General features: G+C 43.4%; 24 non-coding genes and 1 pseudogene across 24 annotated transcripts; all 25 read right to left on the bottom strand.

The window, feature by feature from the left end:
* Window positions 1-239: 239 nt before the first annotated feature.
* Window positions 240-312, bottom strand: trnaf-gaa. The gene has a single exon. It is a non-coding gene; the product is annotated as a tRNA-Phe (tRNA).
* Window positions 313-394: 82 nt separating this feature from the next.
* On the bottom strand, window positions 395-468 carry trnai-aau. Its single transcript has one exon. It is a non-coding gene; the product is annotated as a tRNA-Ile (tRNA).
* Window positions 469-914: 446 nt separating this feature from the next.
* Window positions 915-987, bottom strand: trnaf-gaa. The gene has a single exon. It is a non-coding gene; the product is annotated as a tRNA-Phe (tRNA).
* Window positions 988-1,069: 82 nt separating this feature from the next.
* trnai-aau lies at window positions 1,070-1,143 on the bottom strand. The gene has a single exon. It is a non-coding gene; the product is annotated as a tRNA-Ile (tRNA).
* Window positions 1,144-1,589: 446 nt separating this feature from the next.
* Window positions 1,590-1,662, bottom strand: trnaf-gaa. The gene has a single exon. It is a non-coding gene; the product is annotated as a tRNA-Phe (tRNA).
* Window positions 1,663-2,264: 602 nt separating this feature from the next.
* On the bottom strand, window positions 2,265-2,337 carry trnaf-gaa. Its single transcript has one exon. It is a non-coding gene; the product is annotated as a tRNA-Phe (tRNA).
* An 82-nt stretch (window positions 2,338-2,419) lies between these two features.
* trnai-aau lies at window positions 2,420-2,493 on the bottom strand. Its single transcript has one exon. It is a non-coding gene; the product is annotated as a tRNA-Ile (tRNA).
* A 440-nt stretch (window positions 2,494-2,933) lies between these two features.
* On the bottom strand, window positions 2,934-3,006 carry trnaf-gaa. Its single transcript has one exon. It is a non-coding gene; the product is annotated as a tRNA-Phe (tRNA).
* Window positions 3,007-3,088: 82 nt separating this feature from the next.
* On the bottom strand, window positions 3,089-3,162 carry trnai-aau. Its single transcript has one exon. It is a non-coding gene; the product is annotated as a tRNA-Ile (tRNA).
* A 446-nt stretch (window positions 3,163-3,608) lies between these two features.
* On the bottom strand, window positions 3,609-3,681 carry trnaf-gaa. Its single transcript has one exon. It is a non-coding gene; the product is annotated as a tRNA-Phe (tRNA).
* A 1,018-nt stretch (window positions 3,682-4,699) lies between these two features.
* LOC118948256 lies at window positions 4,700-4,820 on the bottom strand (annotated as a pseudogene).
* Window positions 4,821-17,006: 12,186 nt separating this feature from the next.
* On the bottom strand, window positions 17,007-17,079 carry trnaf-gaa. The gene has a single exon. It is a non-coding gene; the product is annotated as a tRNA-Phe (tRNA).
* A 602-nt stretch (window positions 17,080-17,681) lies between these two features.
* trnaf-gaa lies at window positions 17,682-17,754 on the bottom strand. Its single transcript has one exon. It is a non-coding gene; the product is annotated as a tRNA-Phe (tRNA).
* A 121-nt stretch (window positions 17,755-17,875) lies between these two features.
* On the bottom strand, window positions 17,876-17,948 carry trnaf-gaa. The gene has a single exon. It is a non-coding gene; the product is annotated as a tRNA-Phe (tRNA).
* An 82-nt stretch (window positions 17,949-18,030) lies between these two features.
* On the bottom strand, window positions 18,031-18,104 carry trnai-aau. The gene has a single exon. It is a non-coding gene; the product is annotated as a tRNA-Ile (tRNA).
* Window positions 18,105-18,394: 290 nt separating this feature from the next.
* On the bottom strand, window positions 18,395-18,467 carry trnaf-gaa. Its single transcript has one exon. It is a non-coding gene; the product is annotated as a tRNA-Phe (tRNA).
* Window positions 18,468-18,549: 82 nt separating this feature from the next.
* On the bottom strand, window positions 18,550-18,623 carry trnai-aau. Its single transcript has one exon. It is a non-coding gene; the product is annotated as a tRNA-Ile (tRNA).
* A 442-nt stretch (window positions 18,624-19,065) lies between these two features.
* Window positions 19,066-19,139, bottom strand: trnai-aau. Its single transcript has one exon. It is a non-coding gene; the product is annotated as a tRNA-Ile (tRNA).
* A 446-nt stretch (window positions 19,140-19,585) lies between these two features.
* Window positions 19,586-19,658, bottom strand: trnaf-gaa. Its single transcript has one exon. It is a non-coding gene; the product is annotated as a tRNA-Phe (tRNA).
* Window positions 19,659-19,740: 82 nt separating this feature from the next.
* trnai-aau lies at window positions 19,741-19,814 on the bottom strand. The gene has a single exon. It is a non-coding gene; the product is annotated as a tRNA-Ile (tRNA).
* A 446-nt stretch (window positions 19,815-20,260) lies between these two features.
* Window positions 20,261-20,333, bottom strand: trnaf-gaa. The gene has a single exon. It is a non-coding gene; the product is annotated as a tRNA-Phe (tRNA).
* An 82-nt stretch (window positions 20,334-20,415) lies between these two features.
* Window positions 20,416-20,489, bottom strand: trnai-aau. The gene has a single exon. It is a non-coding gene; the product is annotated as a tRNA-Ile (tRNA).
* An 869-nt stretch (window positions 20,490-21,358) lies between these two features.
* On the bottom strand, window positions 21,359-21,431 carry trnaf-gaa. Its single transcript has one exon. It is a non-coding gene; the product is annotated as a tRNA-Phe (tRNA).
* Window positions 21,432-21,513: 82 nt separating this feature from the next.
* trnai-aau lies at window positions 21,514-21,588 on the bottom strand. Its single transcript has one exon. It is a non-coding gene; the product is annotated as a tRNA-Ile (tRNA).
* A 1,032-nt stretch (window positions 21,589-22,620) lies between these two features.
* trnai-aau lies at window positions 22,621-22,694 on the bottom strand. The gene has a single exon. It is a non-coding gene; the product is annotated as a tRNA-Ile (tRNA).
* Between the last annotated feature and the right edge of the window lie 12 nt (window positions 22,695-22,706).

The raw sequence follows: 22,706 nt of genomic DNA, 5'->3' as shown, positions 1-22,706 counted from the left end.
TTTGTTGTGGATCCAAGAAAGCTCCAGTTCACACTTCATGCAGCCTTGTCTTACGACAACCTACTGTCATGTAACAATGACAAGCAACTTTCCTGTAACACTGATGTCAAAATGTCAGATGAAAAAGCAAGAAATCACTTACTTTCAGAGGAGCAGCGTAGCACAAACCATTGAGGCCCACAAACAAAGCTGTGGATAGTTTCCTTGAAGCCAGAGCATGAAGATAGAACAAATACAAATGCCGAAACCAGGGATCGAACCAGGGACCTTTAGATCTTCAGTCTAACACTCTCCCAACTGAGCTATTTCGGCATTTCACTAATTTTAATTCTGTGGCACCCTTGACAATTCACATGCATGTGACTCACAATTTTGACACTCAAAATGTACATCATAGCCAGTACGGGGATCGAACCCATGACCTTGGCGTTATTAGCACCACACTCTAACCAACTGAGCTAACCGGCCATTTGCTATTTTGCTCAATTGTTGAAATGCACCGAGCCTCTGCAAGTGCTGGCACGTAAACAAACAAGTCCACCAACAGCATAGCCTGACAAGACTGGACCCTCAAGGTTGCTTCTTGCGGAAATTCCAAACGGCTGGGGAATTAGCTCAAATGCTTTGCATGCGTGAGGTAGTGGGATCGATGCCTGCATTCTCCAAAAGCAAATTCTTTCATGGATCCAAGAAAACTCCAGTTCACACTTCATGCAGCCTTGTCTTACGACAACCTACTGTCATGTAAACAATGACAAGAAACTTTCCTGTAACACTGATGTCAAAATGTCAGATGAAAAAGCAAGAAATTACTTACTTTCAGAGGAGCAGAGTAGCACACACCATTGAGGCCCACAAACAAAGCTGTGGATAGTTTCCTTGAAGCCAGAGCATGAAGAAAGAACAAATACAAATGCCGAAACCCGGGATCGAACCAGGGAACTTTAGATCTTCAGTCTAACGCTCTCCCAACTGAGCTATTTCGGCAATTCACTAATTTTAATTCTGTGGCACCCTTGACAATTCACATGCATGCGACTCACAATTTTGACACTCAAAATGTACATCATAGCCAGTACGGGGATCGAACCCATGACCTTGGCATTATTAGCACCACACTCTAACCAACTGAGCTAACCAGCCATTTGCTATTTTGCTCAATTGTGGCAATGCACCGAGCCTCTGCAAGTGCTGGCACGTAAACAAACAAGTCCACCAACAGCATAGCCTGACGAGACTGGACCCTCTAGGTTGCTTCTTGCGGAAATTCCAAACGGCTGGGTAATTAGCTCAAATGCTTTGCATGCGTGAGGTAGTGGGATCGATGCCTGCATTCTCCAAAAGCAAATTCTTTCATGGATCCAAGAAAACTCCAGTTCACACTTCATGCAGCCTTGTCTTACGACAACCTACTGTCATGTAAACAATGACAAGAAACTTTCCTGTAACACTGATGTCAAAATGTCAGATGAAAAAGCAAGAAATTACTTACTTTCAGAGGAGCAGAGTAGCACACACCATTGAGGCCCACAAACAAAGCTGTGGATAGTTTCCTTGAAGCCAGAGCATGAAGAAAGAACAAATACAAATGCCGAAACCCGGGATCTAACCAGGGACCTTTAGATCTTCAGTCTAACGCTCTCCCAACTGAGCTATTTCGGCAATTCACTAATTTTAATTCTGTGGCACCCTTGACAATTCACATGCATGTGACTCACAATTTTGACACTCAAAATGTACATCATAGCCAGTACGGGGATCGAACCCATGACCTTGGCGTTATTAGCACCACACTCTAACCAACTGAGATAACCGGCCATTTGCCATTTTGCTCAATTGTGGCAATGCACCGAGCCTCTGCAAGTGCTGGCACGTAAACAAACAAGTCCACCAACAGCATAGCCTGACGAGACTGGACCCTCTAGGTTGCTTCTTGCGGAAATTCCAAACGTCTGGGGAATTAGCTCAAATGCTTTGCATGCGTGAGGTAGTGGGATCGATGCCTGCATTCTCCAAAAGCAAATTCTTTCATGGATCCAAGAAAACTCCAGTTCACACTTCATGCAGCCTTGTCTTACGACAACCTACTGTCATGTAAACAATGACAATAAACTTTCCTGTAACACTGATGTCAAAATGTCAGATGAAAAAGCAAGAAATTACTTACTTTCAGAGGAGCAGAGTAGCACACACCATTGAGGCCCACAAACAAAGCTGTGGATAGTTTCCTTGAAGCCAGAGCATGAAGAAAGAACAAATACAAATGCCGAAACCCGGGATCTAACCAGGGACCTTTAGATCTTCAGTCTAACGCTCTCCCAACTGAGCTATTTCGGCAATTCACTAATTTTAATTCTGTGGCACCCTTGACAATTCACATGCATGTGACTCACAATTTTGACACTCAAAATGTACATCATAGCCAGTACGGGGATCGAACCCATGACCTTGGCGTTATTAGCACCACACTCTAACCAACTGAGCTAACCAGCCATTTGCCATTTTGCTCAATTGTGGCAATGCACCGAGCCTCTGCAAGTGCTGGAACGTAAACAAACAAGTCCACCAACAGCATAGCCTGACGAGACTGGACCCTCTAGGTTGCTTCTTGCGGAAATTCCAAACGTCTGGGGAATTAGCTCAAATGCTTTGCATGCGTGAGGTAGTGGGATCGATGCCTGCATTCTCCAAAAGCAAATTCTTTCACGGATCCAAGAAAACTCCAGTTCACACTTCATGCAGCCTTGTCTTACGACAACCTACTGTCATGTAAACAATGACAATAAACTTTCCTGTAACACTGATGTCAAAATGTCAGATGAAAAAGCAAGAAATTACTTACTTTCAGAGGAGCAGAGTAGCACACACCATTGAGGCCCACAAACAAAGCTGTGGATAGTTTCCTTGAAGCCAGAGCATGAAGAAAGAACAAATGCCGAAACCCGGGATCGAACCAGGGACCTTTAGATCTTCAGTCTAACGCTCTCCCAACTGAGCTATTTCGGCAATTCACTAATTTTAATTCTGTGGCACCCTTGACAATTCACATGCATGTGACTCACAATTTTGACACTCAAAATGTACATCATAGCCAGTACGGGGATCGAACCCATGACCTTGGCATTATTAGCACCACACTCTAACCAACTGAGCTAACCAGCCATTTGCCATTTTGCTCAATTGTGGCAATGCACCGAGCCTCTGCAAGTGCTGGCACGTAAACAAACAAGTCCACCAACAGCATAGCCTGACAAGACTGGACCCTCTAGGTTGCTTCTTGCGGAAATTCCAAACGGCTGGGGAATTAGCTCAAATGCTTTGCATGCGTGAGGTAGTGGGATCGATGCCTGCATTCTCCAAAAGCAAATTCTTTCATGGATCCAAGAAAACTCCAGTTCACACTTCATGCAGCCTTGTCTTACGACAACCTACTGTCATGTAAACAATGACAAGAAACTTTCCTGTAACACTGATGTCAAAATGTCAGATGAAAAAGCAAGAAATTACTTACTTTCAGAGGAGCAGAGTAGCACACACCATTGAGGCCCACAAACAAAGCTGTGGATAGTTTCCTTGAAGCCAGAGCATGAAGAAAGAACAAATACAAATGCCGAAACCCGGGATCGAACCAGGGACCTTTAGATCTTCAGTCTAACGCTCTCCCAACTGAGCTATTTCGGCAATTCGCTAATTTTAATTCTGTGGCACCCTTGACAATTCACATGCATGTGACTCACAATTTTGACACTCAAAATGTACATCATAGCCATCATAGACATTACTTACTTTCAGAGGAGCAGCGTATCACACACTCTAACCAACTGAGCTAACCGGCCGCTGGCTACAGAGCACAATTGTTGAGATGCACCGAGCCTCTGTAAGTGCTGGAGCACAAACTAACAAGTCCACCACCAGCATAGCCTGACAAGACTGGACACTCTTGGTTGCTCCTTGTGGCAATTCCAAACAGCTGGGGAATTTGATCAATTGGTATTGTGTTTGCTTAGCATGCGTGGGATCGATTCCCGCAATCCCCAAAAACATTTTTTTTTGTGGATCCAAGAAAGCCCCACTTCACACTTCATGCAGCCTTGTCTTACGACAACCTACTGTCATGTAACAATGACAAGAAACTCTCATGTAACACTGATGTCAAAATGTCAGATGAAAAAGCAAGATATTACTTACAGAGGAGCAGCGTAGCACACACAATTGAGGCCCACAAACAAAGCTGTGGATAGTTTCCTTGAAGCCAGAACATATACAAATGCCGAAACCCAGGATCAAACCAGGGACCTTTAGATCTTCAGTCTAACGCTCTCCCAACTGAGCTATTTCGGAAATTCACTATTTTTAATTCTGTGGCATCCTTGACCTGTCGCACCTGTCGTCACTTCTCCAATCAGGAAATGCGTACTCAGGCCGGTGTGGCCGTAAGCGAGAAACTAACTCTTGGTACACTATGTAAAGTCAAAGTGAGCCTGATTAACAGCTGTTGCATTTTCACCATTTAGATAAGCATCTTTGTGTCACTCAAAAAGTGGAAGAAATTGCATATACTGTAGCCATAATTTGTAGCACAGATTGTTGGATGAAATACAAACTAACCTTGCTTACTTATTTCAAAGCGAGGGCACATATTTCAGCCTTGTGGGAAAAAACGGACAAAGAGTTGAAATTCCACAAGGCAGTGACAAAAAGCTTACAGCACCTGGTATTCCCAGGCGGTCTCCCATCCAAGTACTAACCAGGCCTGACCCTGCTTAGCTTCCGAGATCAGACGAGATCAGGCGTACTTTTAAAAAAATATATATATTATGAAAAATCGCACAATATTTGCAACATTCAGTCAGTAATAATTGAGGATGAACAATTCACCCTTTTTACAACATCAGAAGAGTAATAGAAGAAAACCAATTTAAAACACAGTCATTCACTAATTCCAATTAATAATTAAATGCAAGTTTCCCATTTGACATTATTTCAATAAAAGTACTCCCCCACACAAACAGTTTTTCAAAATTTCCTCCACCGTATTTATATATTATCTCTGTATTTTCTAAAGTCCTCCTAAAAAGACCTTCCACACTCACACATTTCCCTTCATAATGACCCATATTCCTTCTTTGTCTTACAGCATATCTAGCATGACTTAAAACATAATTAACCAAATTAAAATTCAAAACTTTACTTTTCCCATTAATACCAAAAATAAAGAATCTCTTCCATTCCACCCCATTAAAAATCTCCTCCCCCCAATGTTTTACTAAAAGCCCTTTTAAAAACTCATGAAAATCTTTTAACCTGCTACATTCAACAAAAAAGTGCATAAAATGTTCCACCCCTGTACCACAAATATCACATTCTCTTTTAATATCCCTATTTATTTGATGCAAAACCACATTTGTAAAAATCCTATTATGTTTCAATTTAAAATCATTGTCTTCACACTCTATAGAATTATATTTTACATTTACATTCTTCCATATTGATTTCACATCCATATTTGCAAACACCCTAGACCACACCTTTTCCGACGCAGGAACTTTTATCTCTTTTAAAATACATTTACTATAAACCATTTTAACTTTTAAACCTGATAAATCATGTTTCTCCCCATTACTTTCATAATATAAAAACGGTAAACCCTCTAGATCTTTTAGCCACCTCTGTATTTATTAAAATCACCCACTCCCCAGGAATACATCCTAATATTTTCTTGTACATATTCTCCACAGTAGTTTTACTAATCTCTTCATCTATTTCAACCACATTATCATATATTGCCTGCAACGGAAGGAACCCAGGAATTACCTCATATACAGTACAATGTCACCTATCTGCCTCATCCCAGCCCTCATAAAATATTTACAAAACAACGTCATATTATTACACTTTATCTTTGGATTTAAAAATATCGGTTGATATAAAATATCTTCTAAAATGGTACATTCATAATAAATATTTGGTAAAAATTGCCCCCAAGCCTCAAACACTTCTCTATAAAACAACGGTATATTTCCTAACATTTCTTTCTTCATACTCATCAATAAACCATTGTCCCCCACCCTCCCTACCTCTTGCAAATAATCTTTAAAAAACCTTTTCCACCCATAATCCAATTCACCAAATAAATATTTCCGTACCATTTTAACTCTAATTGCAGTTTTCCTTACACTTAAATCTACCAACTTCAAACCCCCCTCCTCATAACCTGCAATCAAAGTTTTAAAAGCAATTTTCACCCCCTTCCCGTCCCATAAAAAATCAACTAAAATCTTATTCATTTCAGATAAAACCCATTCTGGCATATCCAAAACATTCATTACATAAATAAAAATTGACATCAACAAGGAATTTATCACAATGACTTTCCCTTTTAACTTCAAAGACCTCCCCCTCCATATATTTACTACCTTCCTAACTTTATTTATCACACCACTCCATGTCAAATCCCTAGCTTCTATTTCGTTCACCCCTAAAAACACTCCTAACACCTTAAAATAATCTTTTACCACCTTAAAAGTAAAATTCCCCTCATTAATCTTCCCAATATACATTACAACTGACTTCTCCATGTTAACCTTTGCACCTGATGCTTGTCCATATACTTTAAAACACTCCATCACCCTTTTTACACTTCCCTCATCTCTAACTGTTATAGTGGTATCATCTGCGTATTGATGAATCAAACTAAAACCTTCTTGTGGAGTCTGTACACAATTTATAAGATGGTGGAAGTAATTCTTCCACCATCCACCCTTGAAATCAACCCACTCCCCTCCACAAAAGCTTTATCAAAACATTCCCTTCCATAACAATGAAACATATCTATATGCTTCTTAAACAATACTACAAAAATATCCCACACCCTTACCCTCTTCCCCTCAAAAAAAGCACAATTCCTCCTACAAAAAATAGCATACCTCACAAAACTCAAAGCAACATTCAACAAAACAACATTAACACCCTCACATTTACCAGCCACGCCAAATAACACCAATTCATTCCACACATATTTTTTACAAATATCACCCTTCCAGTTTCTATGTATCATTCCCTTTACCTTACAAAATAAATATTTTAACTTTTAACATTCCACAAACAAATGTATTACATTTTCCGGTAACTCACCACATAGATCACATTCTCTTTTTATTTCCCTATTGATTTGATGTAACACCACCTTTGTATATATACGATTATGCCTTATTTTAAAATCGTTACTTTCACATTCCATTCTATTATATTTTACATTTAAAGTTTTCCATGTCTTTTTTACGTCCAAAGTTGGAAAAATTCCTTTCCAAACTTTCTCCGCAGCTGGCCTTTTCACATTTTTCTCTACCATTATTTTATAGAATTGTTTCACCGGGATACTAGATAACTGAGCCTTCTCCTTACTGTTACCAATAAATAAATTAGGAAAGACAAATAAATCTTCTCTAACAACTTCACTATTTATTAAATCCACCCATGTGTTTGGTATACTTTCTTTTATCTTCTCGTACATATTCTTCACTGTTCCCCTACCCACCTCTACATCCCATTCATGGATGGTGTCAAAAATAGCTTCTTCAGGAAAAAAACCTGGAATTACCTCATATGTGTAATCTTTTATCTGTCTAAGACCTGCACTCATGAATACTTCACTATATAACACCTTTTCTTCGTACTTAATTTTCTCATTTAGAAAAACAGGATGATTCATAATTAGGTCAATATGCCCACACTCATAATACACATTAGGCAACAACTCTGCCCATGCATTTAGCACTTCTTTATAAAAATCTGGTACCTTTTCACACATTTTCCTTTTAAGACCCATCAACAAACCATTATCTTCACATCCACCACTCTCATCTAAATAGACTTTGAAAAAATGTTTCCAGCCATAATCTAAACTGTCATATAAATATTTCTTTACTGTTTTTATCCTAATAGCTTTCCTTTTAATGTCAAAAGTTTTAAACCTCCATCATCATAGTCCGCTATCAATGTTTTCTGCGCAATTCTAACACCTTTACCATCCCATATAAAATTAGACACCACATTATTCAATTCATTTATAACCCACTCTGGCATGTCTAGAACTCCCAAAATATACACAAGTTTAGATGATACCAAAGCATTTACTACAATTACTTTACCTTTTAACTTTAATTTTCTATTTTTACAGAAATTCAAAGTTAGCTTGATTTTATTGAGGATCCCCGTCCAAGTTATATCCCTTGCCTCTTTCTCCTTTACACCAATATTTACTCCCAGCACCTTCATAAAATCCTTAGCTACCTTAAATGGAATCTCACACTTATTTGCATTGATATCCCCCAAAAACATAATTTCCGTCTTCTCTATATTAACTTCAGCCCCCGATGCCTTACAGTAGATATCTATGATTTTCATAATGCTTTCAATGCTACCTACATCCTTCACAGTAAAAGTAGTGTCATCAGTGTACTGATGTATAACACTGACACCACCACCTGGGATTCCAACACCCCTCACCTCTTTGTCTCCAAGTATTAAAACAGCTAAAGGTTCCGTAGAAACACTGTACAATAGAGCTGACAAAGGACAACCCTGCCTTACTTACCTCTCTATAGGGAAAGTATCTGTTAACACTCCGTTACATTTAACACAACTTTTTGCTCCACTATACAACAAGTTAATCCAAGATACAAATTTTGGCCCAAAACCAAACCTCTCCAAAGTCTGTAGCAGAAAACTATGTTCCACTTTATCAAAAGCTTTCTTAAAATCTAAACTTAAAACTATACCACCTTCATTTTTCATTTGCTTAACAACATCTCTAATTGTACAAATTACATCTGCAACATCTCTTCCAGGTATTCAGTAGGCTTGTGTTGATGTAATAATACGTCCAATCACCTTTTTCATCCTATTAGCTAAAACTTGAGTCAGTATTTTATAATCTGAATTTAGAAGACTAATAGGCCTATAATTTTCTAACTTTAACCTACTGCCTCTATTTTTAAATAAGATGGTTAACATACCAATTGACATAGACTCAGGGATTTCCTTATTCTCTTCCATATACTGAAAAACCTTCAATAAAATGGGTGCCAAAGTATCCACAAAATCTTTATAGAATTCATTTGTTAAACCATCCAAACCTGGACTTTTATTTCCTTGAGTGTTCTCAATTGCTTCCTTGATTTCTATAATTGAAATCTCTTCATCACACATCCTTCTATCTGCCTGAGATACTTTGGCACTGATTTTCTCCAACACTTTTGCAACACACACTTTGTCCACATCATTCTTTTTATAAAGATTTCTGTAAAAGGATTCAACTGAATCTACGATATCAACAAAATCATTTACCTTTACACCTTTTTCATTTTCCAATTCTAAAATATAACTCTTAAATTGCTTTCGTTTTTCAAGACTCAGAAAAAAGGAAGTACATTTCTCTCCCTCCAAGGCATACTGTGCCTTACTCCTAACAATAGCACCTAAACATTTCTTTTTTTCATAAAACCCTAGCTCTGCATGGATTTTCAAATAGTTCTCAACATCATAGTCTGGATCAGCATCGGCCTTTTCAAGTTCACGTAACATCCTATTTCTAAGCATTTTTTCTTTCACCTTATCTACACGGTTACGATTTTTAAAGTACCTAATACTCCTGTTTTTTGCTTTAACTTTCACTTCCTCCCACCATAAACACACATTCTCCTATCTGAAATGACATTACTGCATGATCACTGTATGCTGTAAAGTTATATGACATCTTCTGAACCTGCTGTATCACATCTTCTTTTACTAAACATAAATCAATTCTGCATTGTTTTAGTTCATTTAACACCACCTGCCTTCTCGAAAACACTCTTCTATTTAAATGTTCAGCCCTCCATATATCTACAAGATTCTCATTTTTCATTAATTCCCATAAAGCATTTCTAGACGAATCATGTTTGAAACTATCACATCTCGAGACATCCATTCTAATACACTTCACGTTAAAATCTCCTACCAGTATACAATTTTCTGAACACAGTGATCTTAGGTTATTAAACATATCTCTCCTTTCCGATTCAATATTCGAAGCATAAACATTAATTAGACGAAAAATGACATTTTGCACTTCAAACTCAATAACAATAAGTCTGCCCTGATTATCTGTATATACCTGCTTGACATTTTGAACCACAACATTTTTTACCAAAATAGCTACTCCACATGTTTTTTCACTTCCGTGACTACAAAACATTAGCTCAGACCATTTGCTCTTAATGTCACGGTGCGTGAATGAGGACCCAAAAGCGAATTAACAAACAGAGTTTCTTTAATGATGAACACACGTGGGCTCAGATGGACAGGTAGATTCCGACAGGACAGGACAAGGTTGCAGCAAACACGATGATAGTCTGGTTCAGGCATGAATAACACAAACAAGAATCCGACAAGGACAGGAACAAAAACAGAGAGAGATATAGGGACCTAATCAGAGGGAAAAAGGGGTAAATGAGGTAGTCAGAGAAGACAAGGAACAGCTGGGGGAAAGAGGGACAGAAACGGTAACCTAGTACGACCAGCAGAGGGAGACAGGGTGAAAGGAAAGGACAGAAACAAGACAACATGACAATACATGACAGTACCCCCCCACTCACCGAGCGCCTCCTGGCGCACTCGAGGAGGAAACCTGGCGGCAACGGAGGAAATCCTCGATCAGCGCACGGTCCAGCACGTCCCGAGAGGGAACCCAACTCCTCTCCTCAGGACCGTACCCCTCCCAATCTACGAGGTACTGGTGACCACGGCCCCGAGGACGCATGTCCAAAATCCTACGGACCCTGTAGATGGGTGCGCCCTCGACAAGGATGGGGGGGGGGGGGGGAAGACGAGCGGGGGCGCGAAGAACGGGCTTGATACAGGAGACATGGAAGACCGGGTGGACGCGACGAAGGTATCGCGGAAGAAGAAGTCGAACTGCGACAGGATTAATGACCCGAGAAATACGGAACGGACCAATGAACCGCGGGGTCAACTTGCGAGACGCCGTCTTAAGGGGAAGGTTCTGAGTGGAGAGCCAAACTCTCTGACCGCGACAATATCTAGGACTCTTAGTTCTACGCTTATTAGCAGCCCTCACAGTCTGCGTCCTATAACGACAGAGTGCAGACCTGACCCTCTTCCAGGTGCGCTCGCAACGTTGGACAAAAGCCTGAGCGGAGGGGACGCTGGACTCGGCGAACTGAGATGAGAACAGCGGAGGCTGGTACCCGAGGCTACTCTGAAAAGGAGATAGCCCGGTCGCAGACGAAGGAAGCGAGTTGTGGGCGTACTCTGCCCAGGGGAGCTGTTCTGACCAAGACGCAGGGTTGCGAAAAGAAAGACTGCGTAAGATGCGACCAATAGTCTGATTGGCCCGTTCTGCTTGACCGTTAGACTGGGGGTGAAAGCCGGAAGAGAGACTGACGGAAGCCCCAATCAAACGGCAAAACTCCCTCCAAAATTGAGACGTGAATTGCGGACCTCTGTCCGAAACGACGTCTGACGGAAGGCCATGAATTCTGAAAACATTCTCGATGATGATTTGTGCCGTCTCTTTAGCAGAAGGAAGCTTAGCAAGGGGAATGAAATGAGCCGCCTTAGAGAACCTATCGACAACCGTAAGAATAACAGTCTTCCCCGCTGACGAAGGCAGTCCGGTGACAAAATCTAAGGCGATGTGAGACCACGGTCGAGAGGGAATGGGAAGCGGCCTGAGACGGCCGGCAGGAGGGGAGTTACCGGACTTAGTCTGCGCGCAGACCGAACAAGCAGCCACGAAACGACGCGTGTCATGCTCCCGGGTGGGCCACCAAAAACGCTGGCGAATGGAAGCAAGCGTACCCCGAACGCCAGGGTGGCCGGCTAACTTGGCAGAGTGAGCCCACTGAAGAACGGCCAGATGAGTAGGAACGGGAACGAAAAGAAGGTTCCTAGGACAAGCGCGCGGCGACGGAGTGTGAGTGAGCGCTTGCTTTACCTGCCTCTCAATTCCCCAGACAGTCAACCCGACAACACGCCCCTCAGGGAGAATCCCCTCGGGGTCAGTGGAGGCTACTGAAGAACTGAAGAGACGAGATAAAGCATCAGGCTTGGTGTTCTTAGAGCCCGGACGATAAGAAATCACGAACTCGAAACGAGCGAAAAACAGCGCCCAACGCGCCTGACGCGCATTAAGTCGTTTGGCAGAACGGATGTACTCAAGGTTCCTATGGTCAGTCCAAACGACAAAAGGAACGGTCGCCCCCTCCAACCACTGTCGCCATTCGCCTAGGGCTAACCGGATGGCGAGCAGTTCGCGGTTTCCCACATCATAGTTACGTTCCGACGGCGACAGGCGATGAGAAAAATACGCGCATGGGTGGACCTTGTCGTCAGAGAGGGAGCGCTGAGAAAGAATGGCCCCCACGCCCACCTCTGACGCGTCAACCTCGACAACGAACTGTCTAGAGACGTCAGGTGTAACAAGGATAGGAGCGGATGTAAAACGATTCTTGAGGAGATCAAAAGCTCCCTGGGCGGAAACGGACCACTTAAAGCACGTCTTGACAGAAGTAAGGGCTGTGAGAGGAGCTGCCACCTGACCGAAATTACGGATGAAACGACGATAGAAGTTTGCGAAGCCGAGAAAGCGCTGCAGCTCGACGCGTGACTTAGGGGCGGGCCAATCAATGACAGCTTGGACCTTAGCGGGATCCATCTTAATGCCTTCAGCGGAAATAACAGAACCGAGAAATGTGACGGAGGAGGCATGAAAAGACCACTTCTCAGCCTTCACAAAAAGACAATTCTCTAAAAGGCGCTGGAGGACACGTCGAACGTGCTGAACATGAATCTGGAGTGACGGTGAAAAAATCAGGATGTCGTCAAGGTAAACGAAAACAAAGATGTTCAGCATGTCTCTCAGGACATCATTGACTAATGCCTGAAAGACAGCTGGAGCGTTAGCGAGGCCGAAAGGAAGAACCCGGTATTCAAAGTGCCCTAACGGAGTGTTAAACGCCGTCTTCCACTCGTCCCCCTCCCTGATGCGCACGAGATGGTAAGCGTTACGAAGGTCCAACTTAGTGAAAAACCTGGCTCCCTGCAGGATCTCGAAGGCTGAAGACATAAGAGGAAGCGGATAACGATTCTTCACTGTTATGTCATTCAGCCCTCGATAATCTATGCAGGGGCGCAGGGACCCGTCCTTCTTCTTAACAAAAAAGAACCCCGCTCCGGCGGGAGAGGAGGAGGGGACTATGGTACCGGCGGCAAGAGCTACAGACAAATAATCTTCGAGAGCCTTACGTTCGGGAGCCGACAGAGAGTATAGTCTACCCCGGGGGGGAGTGGTTCCCGGAAGGAGATCAATACTACAATCATACGACCGGTGTGGAGGAAGAGAGGTGGCCCTGGACCGACTGAACACCGTGCGCAGATCGTGATATTCCTCCGGCACCCCTGTCAAATCACCAGGCTCCTCCTGTGAAGAAGAGACAGAGGAAACAGGAGGGATAGCAGACATTAAACATTTCACATGACAAGAGACGTTCCAGGAGAGGATAGAATTACTAGACCAATTAATGGAAGGATTATGACAAACTAGCCAGGGATGGCCCAAAACAACAGGTGTAAAAGGTGAACGAAAAATTAAAAAAGAAATGGTTTCGCTATGATTACCAGAAACAGTGAGGGTTAAAGGTAGCGTCTCACGCTGAATCCTGGGGAGAGGACTACCATCCAGGGCGAACAAGGCCGTGGACTCCCTTAACTGTCTGAGAGGAATGTCATGTTCCCGAGCCCAGGTCTCGTCCATAAAACAGCCCTCCGCCCCAGAGTCTATTAAGGCACTGCAGGAAGCTGACGAACCAGTCCAGCGTAGATGGACCGACAAGGTAGTGCAGGATCTTGAAGGAGAGACAGGAGTAGTAGCGCTCACCAGTAGCCCTCCGCTTACTGATGAGCTCTGGCTTTTACTGGACATGAAGTGACAAAATGACCAGCAGAACCGCAATAGAGACAGAGGCGGTTGGTGATTCTCCGTTCCCTCTCCTTAGTCGAGATGCGGATACCTCCCAGCTGCATAGGCTCAGCTCCCGAGCCGGCAGAGGAAGATGGTAGTGATGCGGAGAGGGGGGCAACGGAGAACGCGAGCTCCTTTCCACGAGCTCGGTGACGAAGATCAACCCGTCGCTCAATGCGAATAGCGAGTTCAATCAAGGAATCCACGCTGGAAGGAACCTCCCGGGAGAGAATCTCATCCTTTACCTCTGCGCGGAGACCCTCCAGAAAACGAGCGAGCAAAGCCGGCTCGTTCCAGCCACTGGAGGCAGCAAGAGTGCGAAACTCAATAGAGTAGTCTGTTATGGATCGATTACCTTGACATAGGGAAGACAGGGCCCTGGAAGCCTCCTCCCCAAAAACAGATCGATCAAAAACCCGTATCATCTCCTCCTTAAAGTCCTGATACTGGTTAGTACACTCAGCCCTTGCCTCCCAGATTGCCGTGCCCCACTCACGAGCCCGTCCAGTAAGGAGAGATATGACGTAGGCGACACGAGCAGTGCTCCTGGCGTAAGTGTTGGGCTGGAGAGAAAACACAATATCACACTGGGTGAGGAACGAGCGGCATTCAGTGGGCTCCCCAGAGTAACACGGCGGGTTATTGATTCTGGGCTCCGGAGATTCGAAAGCCCTGGAAGTGGCCGGTGGATCGAGGCGGAGATGGTGAACCTGTTCTGTGAGGTTGGAGACTTGGGTGGCCAGGGTCTCAACGGCATGTCGAGCAGCAAACAATTCCTGCTCGTGTCTGCCTAGCATCGCCCCCTGGATCTCGACGGCTGAGTGGAGAGGATCCGAAGTCGCTGGGTCCATTCTTGGTCGGATTCTTCTGTCACGGTGCGTGAATGAGGACCCAAAAGCGAATTAACAAACAGAGTTTCTTTAATGATGAACACACGTGGGCTCAGATGGACAGGTAGATTCCGACAGGACAGGACAAGGTTGCAGCAAACACGATGATAGTCTGGTTCAGGCATGAATAACACAAACAAGAATCCGACAAGGAAAGGAAAAAAAACAGAGAGAGATATAGGGACCTAATCAGAGGGAAAAAGGGGTAAATGAGGTAGTCAGAGAAGACAAGGAACAGCTGGGGGAAAGAGGGACAGAAACAGTAACCTAGTACGACCAGCAGAGGGAGACAGGGTGAAAGGAAAGGACAGAAACAAGACAACATGACAATACATGACACTTAATCTCCAACATTTTGGAGTCTGTCCAATTAGTCTCTTGAAAACACCACATGTCAGCTTTCACAGACACCAAAACCTGCTCCAATTTGTTCATATTTCTCAGACTGTTCCCATTTAGTGATGCAACTTTAATCATTGTTAATGTATGCAGAAATATAGTCAAAGACAAACATGTCATTTCAAAATAGACTTTTTCTTTTTACCAGATCCCATCACCTCCCAAGCTTTCGTCAATGATCTCTTATTTCTAGCAAACAGCTGAAAATCCTCACTCTCTATTTCTTCGTCCGACTCATGACTTGGACTTATGAGGGGAGCAACATTCAAGCCTTTTGTAAAATGCGCTTTAACCGTGCCGTCAACTCCAGTGGACCCAGCCCTCTCCTTGGTGTCATTTTCACACAGGCTTAAAGCTGGTTCAGGCACCTGAGAAGTACCTTGCACCATCTCTACCTGTGTGTCTAATTCACCAATCCTGTGCTGCTGCTCCACCTTGTCAGCAGCAGAGACAAAGACTGCGTCTCGAGTACTGCCAGAAGGAATTGCATACTCTCCAAGCACATCTATAGCTGTCTCTGGAATCACCTGCGACACACTTTCCATATCACTCTCTAATTCTCTCTCCATAGCCACACTCCCCTCATCTTCTTCAGTAATGAAATAAGAAATAAGACATCACTCCCCTTCTTACATTTATATCTGTCCTTAGGTCTGTCACACCTTCTACATATATCACCGATGTTCGAACATTCCCTGGCATAATGCCCTTGTTCACCACATTTATGACATATAAATTCTGGACATTCTTTAAGTATGTGTCCCGGTTGAATACATAGTCTACATACCTTAACTTGGTTATCGTGGATCACTCGGAAATATTCAAATCCTTCGACAGTATTGAACTTTGTTGAGTAAGGCAATGATTGCACGCTGTCCGTAAACTTCACCTTACAAAATCTCGTCCCGTCCACAATGTCCGTTACTGGCCACATCCTCCTCTTGATTGGTGTTGTCGCGTTCACTTTCCATCCTTGTAATTTCTCATATATTTCATCATCTGTAATATATGCAGGCAAGTTCAAAAAGGACACCACAGGTTCATCGTTCCCCAGTTCTTTCGCCATGACTTGACAGCTCTTTATTTTTAAACAATGACAAGAAACTGTCATGTAACAATGACAAGAAACTCTCATGTAACACTGATGTCACAATGTCAGATGAAAAAGAAAGACATTCATTACTTACTTTCAGAGAGCAGCGTATCACACACTCTAACCAACTGAGCTTACCGGCCGCTGGCTACAGAGCACAATTGTTGAGATGCACCGAGCCTCTGCAAGTGCTGGAGCACAAACTAACAAGTCCACCAACAGCATAGCCTGACAAGACTGGACACTCTTGGTTGATCTTTGTGGCAATTCCAAACAGCTGGGGAATTTGATCAATTGGTATTGTGTTTGCTTAGCATGCTATAGGTAGTGGGATCGATGCCTGCATTCTCCAAAAGCAAATTCTTTAATGGATCCAAGAAAACTACAGTTCACACTTCATGCAGCCTTGTCTTACGACAACCTACTGTCATGTAAACAATGACAAGAAACTTTCCTGTAACACTGATGTCAAAATGTCAGATGAAAAAGCAAGAAATTACTTACTTTCAGAGGAGCAGCGTAGCACACACCATTGAGGCCCACAAACAAAGCTGTGGATAGTTTCCTTGAAGCCAGAGCATGAAGAAAGAACAAATACAGATGCCGAAACCCGGGATCGAACCAGGGACCTTTAGATCTTCAGCCTAACGCTCTCCCAACTGAGCTATTTCGGCAATTCACTAATTTTAATTCTGTGGCACCCTTGACAATTCACACGCATGTGACTCACAATTTTGACACTCAAAATGTACATCATAGCCAATATGGGGATCGAACCCATGACCTTGGCATTATTAGCACCACACTCTAACCAACTCAGCTAACCGGCCATTTGCTATTTTGCTCAATTGTTGAAATGCACCGAGCCTCTGCAAGTGCTGGCACGTAAACAAACAAGTCCACCAACAGCATAGCCTGACAAGACTGGACCCTCTAGGTTGCTTCTTGCGGAAATTCCAAACGGCTGGGGAATTAGCTCAAATGCTTTGCATGCGTGAGGTAGTGGGATCGATGCCTGCATTCTCCAAAAGCAAATTCTTTCATGGATCCAAGAAAACTACAGTTCACACTTCATGCAGCCTTGTCTTACGACAACCTACAGTCATGTAAACAATGACAAGAAACTTTCCTGTAACACTGATGTCAAAATGTCAGATGAAAAAGCAAGAAATTACTTACTTTCAGAGGAGCAGCGTAGCACACACCATTGAGGCCCACAAACAAAGCTGTGGATAGTTTCCTTGAAGCCAGAGCATGAAGAAAGAACAAATACAAATGCCGAAACCCGGGATCGAACCAGGGACCTTTAGATCTTCAGTCTAACGCTCTCCCAACTGAGCTATTTCGGCAATTCACTAATTTTAATTCTGTACTTTCAGAGGAGCAGAGTAGCACACACCATTGAGGCCCACAAACAAAGCTGTGGATAGTTTCCTTGAAGCCAGAGCATGAAGAAAGAACAAATACAAATGCCGAAACCCGGGATCGAACCAGGGACCTTTAGATCTTCAGTCTAACGCTCTCCCAACTGAGCTATTTCGGCAATTCACTAATTATAATTCTGTGGCACCCTTGACAATTCACATGCATGTGACTCACAATTTTGACACTCAAAATGTACATCATAGCCAGTACGGGGATCGAACCCATGACCTTGGCGTTATTAGCACCACACTCTAACCAACTGAGCTAACCGGCCATTTGCTATTTTGCTCAATTGTTGAAATGCACCGAGCCTCTGCAAGTGCTGGCACGTAAACAAACAAGTCCACCAACAGCATAGCCTGACAAGACTGGACCCTCTAGGTTGCTTCTTGCGGAAATTCCAAACGGCTGGGGAATTAGCTCAAATGTTTTGCATGCATCAGATGAAAAAGCAAGAAATTACTTACTTTCAGAGGAGCAGCGTAGCACACACCGTTGAGGCCCACAAACAAAGCTGTGGATAGTTTCCTTGAAGCCAGAGCATGAAGAAAGAACAAATACAAATGCCAAAACCCGGGATCGAACCAGGGACCTTTAGATCTTCAGTCTAACGCTCTCCCAACTGAGCTATTTCGGCAATTCACTAATTATAATTCTGTGGCACCCTTGACAATTCACATGCATGTGACTCACAATTTTGACACTCAAAATGTACATCATAGCCAGTACGGGGATCGAACCCATGACCTTGGCGTTATTAGCACCACACTCTAACCAACTGAGCTAACCGGCCATTTGCTATTTTGCTCAATTGTTGAAATGCACCGAGCCTCTGCAAGTGCTGGCACGTAAACAAACAAGTCCACCAACAGCATAGCCTGACAAGACTGGACCCTCTAGGTTGCTTCTTGCGGAAATTCCAAACGGCTGGGGAATTAGCTCAAATGCTTTGCATGCATCAGATGAAAAAGCAAGAAATTACTTACTTTCAGAGGAGCAGCGTAGCACACACCATTGAGGCCCACAAACAAAGCTGTGGATAGTTTCCTTGAAGCCAGAGCATGAAGATAGAACAAATACAAATGCCGAAACCAGGGATCGAACCAGGGACCTTTAGATCTTCAGTCTAACACTCTAACTGAGCTATTTCGGGATTTCACTAATTTTAATTCTGTGGCACCCTTGACAATTCACATGCATGTGACTGACAATTTTGACACTCAAAATGTACATCATAGCCAGTACGGGGATCGAACCCATGACCTTGGCGTTATTAGCACCACACTCTAACCAACTGAGCTAACCGGCCATTTGCTATTTTGCTCAATTGTTGAAATGCACCGAGCCTCTGCAAGTGCTGGCACGTAAACAAACAAGTCCACCAACAGCATAGCCTGACAAGACTGGACCCTCTAGGTTGCTTCTTGCGGAAATTCCAAACGGCTGGGGAATTAGCTCAAATGCTTTGCATGCGTGAGGTAGTGGGATCGATGCCTGCATTCTCCAAAAGCAAATTCTTTCATGGATCCAAGAAAACTCCAGTTCACACTTCATGCAGCCTTGTCTTACGACAACCTACTGTCATGTAAACAATGACAAGAAACTTTCCTGTAACACTGATGTCAAAATGTCAGATGAAAAAGCAAGAAATTACTTACTTTCAGAGGAGCAGAGTAGCACACACCATTGAGGCCCACAAACAAAGCTGTGGATAGTTTCCTTGAAGCCAGAGCATGAAGAAAGAACAAATACAAATGCCGAAACCCGGGATCTAACCAGGGACCTTTAGATCTTCAGTCTAACGCTCTCCCAACTGAGCTATTTCGGCAATTCACTAATTTTTATTCTGTGGCACCCTTGACAATTCACATGCATGTGACTCACAATTTTGACACTCAAAATGTACATCATAGCCAGTACGGGGATCGAACCCATGACCTTGGCGTTATTAGCACCACACTCTAACCAACTGAGCTAACCGGCCATTTGCCATTTTGCTCAATTGTGGCAATGCACCGAGCCTCTGCAAGTGCTGGCACGTAAACAAACAAGTCCACCAACAGCATAGCCTGACGAGACTGGACCCTCTAGGTTGCTTCTTGCGGAAATTCCAAACGTCTGGGGAATTAGCTCAAATGCTTTGCATGCGTGAGGTAGTGGGATCGATGCCTGCATTCTCCAAAAGCAAATTCTTTCATGGATCCAAGAAAACTCCAGTTCACACTTCATGCAGCCTTGTCTTACGACAACCTACTGTCATGTAAACAATGACAAGAAACTTTCCTGTAACACTGATGTCAAAATGTCAGATGAAAAAGCAAGAAATTACTTACTTTCAGAGGAGCAGAGTAGCACACACCATTGAGGCCCACAAACAAAGCTGTGGATAGTTTCCTTGAAGCCAGAGCATGAAGAAAGAACAAATACAAATGCAGAAACCCGGGATCGAACCAGGGACCTTTAGATCTTCAGTCTAACGCTCTCCCAACTGAGCTATTTCGGCAATTCACTAATTTTAATTCTGTGGCACCCTTGACAATTCACATGCATGCGACTCACAATTTTGACACTCAAAATGTACATCATAGCCAGTACGGGGATCGAACCCATGACCTTGGCATTATTAGCACCACACTCTAACCAACTGAGCTAACCAGCCATTTGCTATTTTGCTCAATTGTGGCAATGCACCGAGCCTCTGCAAGTGCTGGCACGTAAACAAACAATTCCACCAACAGCATAGCCTGACGAGACTGGACCCTCTAGGTTGCTTCTTGCGGAAATTCCAAACGGCTGGGGAATTAGCTCAAATGCTTTGCATGCGTGAGGTAGTGGGATCGATGCCTGCATTCTCCAAAAGCAAATTCTTTCATGGATCCAAGAAAACTCCAGTTCACACTTCATGCAGCCTTGTCTTACGACAACCTACTGTCATGTAAACAATGACAAGAAACTGTCATGTAACAATGACAAGCAACTCTCATGTAACACTGATGTCACAATGTCAGATGAAAAAGAAAGACATTACTTACTTTCAGAGGAGCAGCGTATCACACACTCTAACCAACTGAGCTAACCGGCCGCTGGCTACAGAGCACAATTGTTGAGACGCACCGAGCCTCTGCAAGTGCTGGCACGTAAACAAACAAGTCCACCAACAGCATAGCCTGACAAGACTGGACCCTCTAGGTTGCTTCTTGCGGAAATTCCAAACGGCTGGGGAATTAGCTCAAATGCTTTGCATGCGTGAGGTAGTGGGATCGATGCCTGCATTCTCCAAAAGCAAATTCTTTCATGGATCCAAGAAAACTCCAGTTCACACTTCATGCAGCCTTGTCTTACGACAACCTACTGTCATGTAAACAATGACAAGAAACTTTCCTGTAACACTGATGTCAAAATGTCAGATGAAAAAGCAAGAAATTACTTACTTTCAGAGGAGCAGAGTAGCACACACCATTGAGGCCCACAAACAAAGCTGTGGATAGTTTCCTTGAAGCCAGAGCATGAAGAAAGAACAAATACAAATGCCGAAACCCGGGATCAAACCAGGGACCTTTAGATCTTCAGTCTAACGCTCTCCCAACTGAGCTATTTCGGCAATTCACTAATTTTAATTCTGTGGCACCCTTGACAATTCACATGCATGTGACTCACAATTTTGACACTCAAAATGTACATCATAGCCAGTACGGGGATCGAACCCATGACCTTTGGCGTTATTAGCACCACACTCTAACCAACTGAGCTAACCGGCCATTTGCCATTTTGCTCAATTGTGGTAATGCACCGAGCCTCTGCAAGTGCTGGCACGTAAACAAACAAGTCCACCAACAGCATAGCCTGACGAGACTGGACCCTCTAGGTTGCTTCTTGCGGAAATTCCAAACGGCTGGGGAATTAGCTCAAATGCTTTGCATGCGTGAGGTAGTGGGATCGATGCCTGCATTCTCCAAAAGCAAATTCTTTCATGGATCCAAGAAAACTCCAGTTCACACTTCATGCAGCCTTGTCTTACGACAACCTACTGTCATGTAAACAATGACAAGAAACTGTCATGTAACAATGACAAGAAACTCTCATGTAACACTGATGTCACAATGTCAGATGAAAAAGAAAGACATTACTTACTTTCAGAGGAGCAGCGTATCACACACTCTAACCAACTGAGCTAACCGGCCGCTGGCTACAGAGCACAATTGTTGAGATGCACCGAGCCTCTGCAAGTGCTGGAGCACAAACTAACAAGTCCACCAACAGCATAGCCTGACAAGACTGGACACTCTTGGCTGCTCCTTGTGGCAATTCCAAACAGCTGGGGAATTTGATCAATTGGTATTGTGTTTGCTTAGCATGCTATAGTTAGTGGGATCGATTCCCGCAATCCCCAAAAACAATTTTTGTTGTGGATCCAAGAAAGCTCCAGTTCACACTTCATGCAGCCTTGTCTTACGACAACCTACTGTCATGTAACAATGACAAGCAACTTTCCTGTAACACTGATGTCAAAATGTCAGATGAAAAAGCAAGAAATCACTTACTTTCAGAGGAGCAGCGTAGCACACACCATTGAGGCCCACAAACAAAGCTGTGGATAGTTTCCTTGAAGCCAGAGCATGAAGATAGAACAAATACAAATGCCGAAACCAGGGATCGAACCAGGGACCTTTAGATCTTCAGTCTAACACTCTAACTGAGCTATTTCGGCATTTCACTAATTTTAATTCTGTGGCACCCTTGACAATTCACATGCATGTGACTCACAATTTTGACACTCAAAATGTACATCATAGCCAGTACGGGGATCGAACCCATGACCTTGGCGTTATTAGCACCACACTCTAACCAACTGAGCTAACCGGCCATTTGCTATTTT

This window comes from Oncorhynchus mykiss, unplaced genomic scaffold (genome assembly GCF_013265735.2).
Source record: "Oncorhynchus mykiss isolate Arlee unplaced genomic scaffold, USDA_OmykA_1.1 un_scaffold_234, whole genome shotgun sequence".
Lineage (NCBI taxonomy): Eukaryota > Metazoa > Chordata > Actinopteri > Salmoniformes > Salmonidae > Oncorhynchus > Oncorhynchus mykiss.
The sequence above is the reverse complement of the archived record's forward strand: the minus strand, read 5'-3'. Positions and strand labels throughout refer to the sequence as shown.